We start from the raw sequence: 8,969 nt of genomic DNA, 5'->3' as shown, positions 1-8,969 counted from the left end.
TCACACTGGACCTCTCTACATAGTTAAGTGTTTGATTATAAAATCAAAAATAGAGTCGAAGCTCTAATGCCAATTGAAGATTGAGAAGAACACAAGAAAGAGGGGGTTTGAATTTAGTTTTCAAAGACATTTTCTTTTAGAAAAACATTTCACCAAAACAAATGAGATAGACAAGATAAGAAAGTAGAATGACACTTTTGGTTTATACAAATTCACCTTAGAAAAGGTTAATCTTGTCCACGTGCCAAGGTGATTTCGCCTTAGAAAAGGACTTAATCCACTAATCTTGAAAGATTACAAACAACCTCTAAGAGTCTAGAAAGACACCTTAGACCTCTCAAGTATTCATACTAACAACCTAGTAACTTGAGGAAAACAAAACTCAATAGATTTTCAATATAACGTGTTTACAAATAATTCTTCTAGATATGCAAATGAAACAACATTTAAGAACAAATGATTAGACAAATAATGAGCAACAACACTTTGTGTTTGAGATTCTCTAGAAATAAATTTCTCATAGTGGAGTGTTTAGAACAGTATCTCTCAAATTATCTTTCTCTTGCTTTTCGTTCACGTTAAAGTTTTATATGCAATTGTTGAATGATAGTTGACCAGCAGTCTCACAATCTTTCTTCAATAGTGAGTGCCTCTATATATAGTCTAAAAAAAGAGACTGTTCAGAAGGACAAGATTTCGCTTTCCATACCAGCTGACATAACGGCTCAATTATGATCATCGGAGACAAAGAGCACAAAAATTGGGGTCATACATACGTCCTTGCAGTAGTGGAGAAAGTAATGTACTATTGTACCATTATGCTTCTGGTGCAAGTTTATGATATTTTCTTCTTAAAAATATTCTTATGATCTGAAGTAGTGAGAGAATATAAGAGATCAAGATCAAGTAACGTGATTATCCCAAAAGTATTTGAGTCTTCAGAGTCAGAACCTTGTCTTTAGAGTAACAACTTATCTGAATGACACATCTTGATTTCTGAGCTGGAAGCAAAAGCTTATCCGAGCTTTGAAATCTTGACTTCTGATTTTGAAGAGTAGCTTATCTTAGAAACAGTTGAAAATCCTTTTCTAACGAACATTCAACATTCTTCAAAATAGCTGGATGAATAGTTCTTATGAGATGTGTCAGCGATGATTCTATTGATCTTTTAGATAGCAATACATAATAGATCATAATAATTTATCTGCACATTTAAGAAACTATTAGAGTAAAGAGTTATTACATATAATATATATATATATATATATATATATATATTGTTATAATCAAAACTAAATATTGAATGCATAATCGAATCTTGTTCTAACACCTTGATGAATATACCTTTACACTAAATCAAATTATGTAATGTACTTTCTTTCATCGTCAAGGAATGCACCTTTACATTAAGTTAAAGTATGTAATGTAGTTTGATGATTGGAAATTTACACTAAGTCAAAGTATGTAATTTACTTTATTTCATCATCAAGGAGTGGACCTTTACACTATTTTAAAGTATGTAATGTACTTTGATAAATGGACCTTTACACCAGGCTAAAGTATATAATGGCACTTTGCACTTACAAACTATGTAATGTACCTTGACGAATGTACCCTTACACTAAGTTAGAGTATGTAATGTATTTCTTCCCCTTTACACTAAGTTAAAATATTTAATGTATCTTGAAGAATGTACCGTTACTCTAAGTCAAAGTATGTAATGTACCTTGATGAATGGACCTTTATACTAAGTCAAAGTAGGTATTGTATTTCTTTCCCTTCACACTAGGTCAAAGTATGTAATGTACGTTGATGAAATTACTTTTACACTAAGTCAAATATTTAATGTACCTTGATGAATGGACCTTTACACTAAGTCAAAGTATCTAATTTATTTCTCTCCCTTTACACTAAGTCAAATTGTGTTATCTACCTTGATGAATGAACCTTTACACTAAATCAAAGTATGCAATGCATTTTCTTTTATGATCAAGGAATGGAACTTTACACTAAGTTAAATTATGTAATGTAACACCCCGATTTTATCGATTATTTTATTATTAGTTATTTTTTTATTTAATTGGTTTATTAATTATTATGTGATATGGTAATTAATTTAATTATTTGTTTGTGATGTATATATGGCATATACGTGTTTTGGGTTAGTAAGTGTGAAAATAACATTATTAATTAATTGGGCCTTGGTGATGGGTTAGTGTAAGAATGAGTTAAGCCCATAAATGAAATAAAAATTAGTAAGAGTTTCACAAAACTAGAGAGAAATAGAAAGATAGTTAGAGAAGAGAAGAAAAGAGAAGAAAAGAGGAAAAGGAAAGAAGAGGAGAGAAGTGAAGAGGAGAAAACCTAGAAAGCTCTAAACTTAAGGTAAGGGTGGGATTTCCTTGATTTATGGGTTTGTATAAAATTATGTCATGAGTAGTAACATGAAATTAGGTTTTGTTTTTCATTTTCATAGATTTGGATGTTAGGGTTGGAATATGAAGTGATGAAATTGATGTTGGAAATCTTGTTTTTATGTTACTATATGATTATGTATGTTAGATACATGTTATAATACATTAAATACTTAATTAATTGCTGTTTTGGATGGGTGTTAGTGGAGAAATTTGTATGTGGCAGAATGTTGGCCGAAGAAGAATTTTTATGCAGAATTGTACTTACACTTAGCGCGGTAGGCCGGGCTTAGCGCGGTCTATTCTGATTTATTTTTATATTTTTGGAAAATGGGACTAGGTCTTGTATGCTTATGATTTATCAAAAAATATAGTGAGTTTTCCACAATTTTCTGGAATCTTTTGGATGGTGTTTGAACCAATTCTTTGTGATAACATGATATTTGAATTTTATATGTATGCATGTTGTGAATTTTATAGGTCAAAACATTATAGGTCCTTTTCAAAAGTCAACCAAAAGTCATCTTTTTCAAAAGAGCATACAAGGAGCATGGAAAATTATTTTGACATGAGACCAAAGACATTGGTTAGAGGACTCTTCAAGGTTTCTAAAAAGTCCAAGAACTTGAAAAAAATGTTGAAGTATGAGGAAATGGCAAGGTGCACAAGTTCACCTATTTTCAAGGGCATGTATGAAGAGAAAAGGTTCAAAACTCCAAATACTTCCAAATGGGCCTATATTCTTTCCATCCAATCTTTATCTTAAGCCCATGCACGCCCCAAAACAAGAGTCATGTTATTTTTTATTATTTTATTAATTATTTTATGATTTTTATCACCTTAAATCATGAATAAATTATATAAAATAGTAAAATAAATGTGAAATATTTTTTGCTTTGATTTTAAGTCAAGGAATCAATCAAATATTTCCTCTTAATTGGCCAAACAATGATTGAAACAAATTGAATCAAATATTGGGCAAAAATAGAAAGATTCAATACAAATTTTCAATCAATTTTCTCAAAATCCAAATTCATGATTTAGTTGAGATTTGATCTAAAGTTGTAACCTAAATTCAATCCCCTATAAGTACACAAGAATTGCAAAGCCCTAGGGGACAAAAATTTGAAGAACAAACCCTATTAAGAAAAGCATATTTTCTTCAAAAAATAGCAACTCGATTTTGAAGATTGGAGAGATTTCAAAGGGCTTTATGTGTTGATTCGTATTCCTTAGTGATCTCTGAAGCAAATTGGACACTCACACGCATTCAACACCCCCAGAATTGCCTCCAAAAAGCTCACAGTTTGTCACTCTTTTCTTGAAATCGATTACGCCAATTCATGCATCCTTTGCTCAATTTTATTGCATATATGTATTTGTATTGATGTGTGTAACGATTCTGGGCGATTAATTACGTTTCTGTGCTTGTATGAGTCATGTGCCATGTTAGGGTTCGAGCTCTTGAAATTGGGGCTTTTGAAACCATGAAAACTTAGGGAAATACGCAGGTACCATTGAATGCAAGAACTCTGGACGAACGTGTCTATGTGTTCGCGATAAATTTTTGCTTCGTTTTGGAGATTCTGTGTTTTGGCAGGTGTAAAATATCAAGGTTTTTACAGCTTTCCTTAAAAAAGCGTTGTAAAAAGGGGCATTGCAGAAATCTGGTGAAGAAGATGATGCGGTGTCACGCAGTGGTTGGCCGAATTCAAACAAGTTTGGCGTGCGTTTGACTGGGTGGATTCTTGATCCGGTACTCCCTGTTCCTACATGTACGTGTGTGCCCTAGCTCATTCAACTGTTAGATTATCTTCGAGGTGGATCCAACGCCTCTGATAACGCAGGTCCACCATGTGACCCATGCGCTTGCCACATCCGATCCTAAGCTAAGTTTTTTTATAAATTTTTTTTTTATTTTCAATTACACAACCTAGGATTTATTTTTATTATATATATAGATATATATTTATATATTCTTCTTTTTCCTTTAAATAATTTTCCCTAATAAAACTTTTTACTAAAATTCCTTTTTTACAAATATTATAATAAAATCTATATTTTAATCTATTGGATTTAAATTGATTTTATTTATTTAAATAGTTTAATAAATCATATTTCTTTTTATCAATAATATATATATATATATATATATATATATGTATATATATATATATATGTATATATATATAAAGGTCATATATTTAATCGAAATTTGTTTTTTCATCGATTTAATTAATTAGGTTGAAAAACCAATAATTAAGTAAATTGATTATTTATTCTGTTATTTTATTTAATTCGTACCCTAATCAGGATTTACGAAGATCACACATACACTGAAAGTTTTTCTCGTGGTATAATTTTTCAGGGTTAGCACCAGGATTTCCTCCGATTACGAACCATATCAGATCAAAGCTAAGTCCCTGATTCTATTTATTTAAATATTTATTTTTTCCCTTTCCATTTAAATATTCATTTTTGCCTTTAATTTTATTATTTATTTTTTCCTTGTTAATTTAAAATTAGGGTTTTATATTCAATATCAATGAACTGGCCATACACTCACCCCTTTGTGTTAATTTTTTTTCTTTTTCCAATTTTCAGGATTAGCCAACCGTCAAAGCTCGATTAGTCGGTAACCCTAAAACCTAATTCATTCTTCTTTCTTGTTTTAAATTATTACTTATGTCAAACCTCTTTGCTCTGGTGGGGGTTTTTATTAATGCCTTTTCCCCTTCCCCATGTTGTATCATGTAACTGGTTCGAGGTTGTATTGCTTGGCCTTGAAGGCACTTAAAACTGCATTATATTACTGCGTGGTTAGTAACTTAGGGAGTGCAACCTTGAACTGAATCTAGAATCACTTAATTATAAGATAACTTATTATGAATCTGATCACGTGATTGTTGCACCCACGCACCTTTTATGGTACCCCTCTTGTTGCCTGTTGCTTGTGTTTTTCAGTGCAGAATAGCCAAGTCCCTCGAATACGAGGATACCTCAGCAATGTTTCCCTCGGTTCATTCAGATCATAAGTCCCTAATGATGCTGCCTTCGATTCGCTAATATGATCTCGTCCCTCGAAGTTGCCTACGAAGTGCTGAGGTATCCTCCGGTTGCCTAAAAGTAAGTGGCTATTCTGATCCTTCCCTTAGACTACCTGGCCCCTATGGCAGGGACAGTCTTATGGCGAACGATGATTCGACGACCCTTTAACCTCAAAATGAAAGGACTTCCCTACCCTCCTATGGTATGGATAGCCCTGAAAGGCTAAAAGAACATTTTTCATCTAACGAGGTAATTTGCCCCTAATTGCTTTGCTCTGGTTTAAAATTCTTTTTCTACTCTTTTCTAAAAACTCATAAGGCTATGCTCATTTACGAGCTAAAGTCCTTATTTTTTCTTCTTCTTCTACATTTCTAAACTTTTGGTTTCAAAAAGCAAAGCAATTAAGAGCCCATGGAAAACCATGGATGCAAAAGGTGCCTTACACCTTCCCTTTGTATAAATTACCACCCGAACTCAGTTTTTTATTTAAAAGGTTTTTCCTGTTTTTTTAGCCTTTCTGTTAATTTGGATAAATAAAAGTCGGTGGCGACTCTTGCTTACCGCACATTTCTTTAAAAGTCAGTTCACCGTATTACAGAACTAGCGACTCCGCTGGGGAGAATTTTCTTATAAAAGAGGGGTTACCTTAAAAGTTTAGAATTCACTTAAATGTTTTCTATTGTTTGCTTTGTTTGCTTTATTTTTCAGGGTTGTTTTGGGAATTAACTGAAGGACGAATCCTACACCCGAATTCAAGTACTCCAAAGATAGGAAGTGGCATAGTCATGGCGACCTCCTTCATGTATGTGGAGGATTGGTCAATATGAGAGTTCACGCTTAAGTTAGGCCTCTATGGGTGTTTGCATGCTTCTCTTGTACGAGGGAGGTTCGTGCGGATGTCCGTGGGTGAGTCGGAGCTTAAGTGTTAGAACAAGATTTGTTCTGATCAATTATCTTAGTTTTGATGATAACAATAATATGAATTTTGCTTAAGATAATATGGTACTCTAATCCAATGCAATTTCCTTTTCAGGAAATATATAAAGAGTATGCATAATTCAGCGCTCAGAAGCTTTGTCTCAAAGAGTTCAGCATGCAACATCAGAACATGGTCTGGCAAGACATCAGAAGATGGTCAAAGCAGAATCAGAACATGGGTCTATGGAAGCATCAGAAGAACATGAGATCAGAAGCAATGAAGTTCTGATGGTATCACGCACAGAAGCACTTCAAGGTCAGAAGATCAGAAGATGCTTTGCACCAAGCTGTTTGACTCTGATGATATTCAAACATTGTATTCACAAACATCAGATCAGAAGGAAGTACAAGTGGCAAGCTACGCTGACTGACAAAAGGAACGTTAAAAGCTACTAAAGGCTACGTCAGTAGACACAGCGTGAACAAGGCTCGAGGTAGTTGACAAAAGCGTATAACATTAAATGCGATGCTGTACGGAACACGCAAAGCATTAAATGCACTCAACGGTCATCTTCTCCAACGCCTATAAATATGAAGTTCTGATGAGAAGCAAGGTTAACGATTCTGAACAAAACAACTCCTATTAACTTGCTGAAACTCTGTTCTACTCAAAGCTCAGAATCTTCATCTTCATCAAAGCTCACTACATTGCTGTTGTAATATATTAGTGAGATTAAGCTTAAACGTTAAGAGAAATATCACAGTTTGTGATTATAGCTTTTAAGAAGCAATTGTAATACTCTTAGAATTGATTACATTAAATTGTAAGGAACTAGAGTGATCGTGTGGATCAGAATACTCTAGGAAGTCTTAGAGGTTATCTAAGCAGGTTGTAACTAGAGTGATCGTGTGGATCAGTATACTCTAGAAAAGTCTTAGAGGGTATCTAAGCAGTTGTTCCTGGAGTGATCAGTGTGTGATCAGAAGACTCTGGAAGACTTAGTTGCTGACTAAGTGGAGAACCATTGTAATCCGTGCGATTAGTGGATTAAATCCTCAGTTGAGGTAAATCATCTCTGCGGGGGTGGACTGGAGTAGTTTAGTTAACAACGAACCAGGATAAAAATAACTGTGCAATTTATTTTTATCTGTCAAGTTTTTTAAAGCTACACTTATTCAAACCCCCCCTTTCTAAGTGTTTTTCTATCCTTCAATTGGCATCAGAGCGCCGGTTCTAAGGTGCAAGCACTTAACCGTGTTTAGAAAAGATTCAGGAAGAGAAAAACGCTTCAGTAAAAGATGGTTGATGAAAGTGAAAAGTCTACACCTGCATCTACATCTGGCTCTGCTGAGCAATACAACGGTAACAATGGTTATACTAGACCGCCGGTATTTGATGGTGAAAACTTTGAATACTGGAAAGATAAACTGGAAAGTTACTTTCTTGGTCTAGATGGTGATCTATGGGATCTTCTGATGGATGGTTACAAACATTCAGTAAATGCCAGTGGCGTAAAGCTGACAAGGCAAGAAATGAATGATGATCAGAAAAAGCTTTTCAGGAATCATCATAAATGCAGAACTGTTTTGCTGAATGCTATCTCTCATGCTGAGTATGAGAAGATATCTAACAGGGAAACGGCCTATGACATATATGAGTCCTTGAAAATGACTCATGAAGGAAATGCTCAAGTCAAGGAGACTAAAGCTCTCGCTTTAATCCAGAAGTATGAAGCCTTCAAGATGGAGGATGATGAAGACATTGAAAAGATGTTTTCAAGATTTCAAACTCTTACTGCTGGATTGAGAGTTCTTGACAAGGGATACAACAAAGCATCACATACATCTTCTTCTTCTTCCACATAGTTGATGTAAATATCCAGCTCCCATCAAGATACTCACCATCTCCTATATGTTTCTTCTTCTTGAATCAACTCACCAGCCAACCATTGCCTTTCTTAATGCTTAATTGAAGATAACATAGAACTATAATTGATGCATAGTTCAAATCAGACCATGGACACTTCATACACATACTTAGCTCCCGACAGAGTATATGAATCTGTATTCAGGCTGTACATCCAATAAGTACTAAGTCTCCCGTCAAAGCACCTATAAGTCACTCAGATAGAATTTGCTGCTCACACCAGGTCCTTCTAAATGATCTCTTCTTCATACATGAAAGCATTCTTCTTGACAATGATGTTACAACATCTGTTATGACATCATTCATTTAGACTCTTTGGATTTCTCATCCAACATCTCCTGTATGACACTTGGGTAAAGGCAAAGAAAGCACGACCAACACCATCAGCTCAACTACACATCAGTCATGATTAAGGGATAATATATGCCATATCTCAGTAAGCTTTTCTTCAGACTTCTCTTCTGACTTTGAGATAATGGATGCCACAATCTGTACCCCATGAGGAGATTCCCTCAACAAGGTTTCTGGAACAGATTCACTTATGACATAACTCCTGAAAATACCTCAGATTCCACACAGTAATCTGACTCCCTTGAATCATCACACAATATTCAAAACCATATTTCACTATGCACGATACACAATATTCAGTTTTCACCACT

The sequence above is a fragment of the Vicia villosa genome, linkage group LG2, assembly GCF_029867415.1.
Source record: "Vicia villosa cultivar HV-30 ecotype Madison, WI linkage group LG2, Vvil1.0, whole genome shotgun sequence".
Lineage (NCBI taxonomy): Eukaryota > Viridiplantae > Streptophyta > Magnoliopsida > Fabales > Fabaceae > Vicia > Vicia villosa.
The sequence above is the reverse complement of the archived record's forward strand: the minus strand, read 5'-3'. Positions refer to the sequence as shown.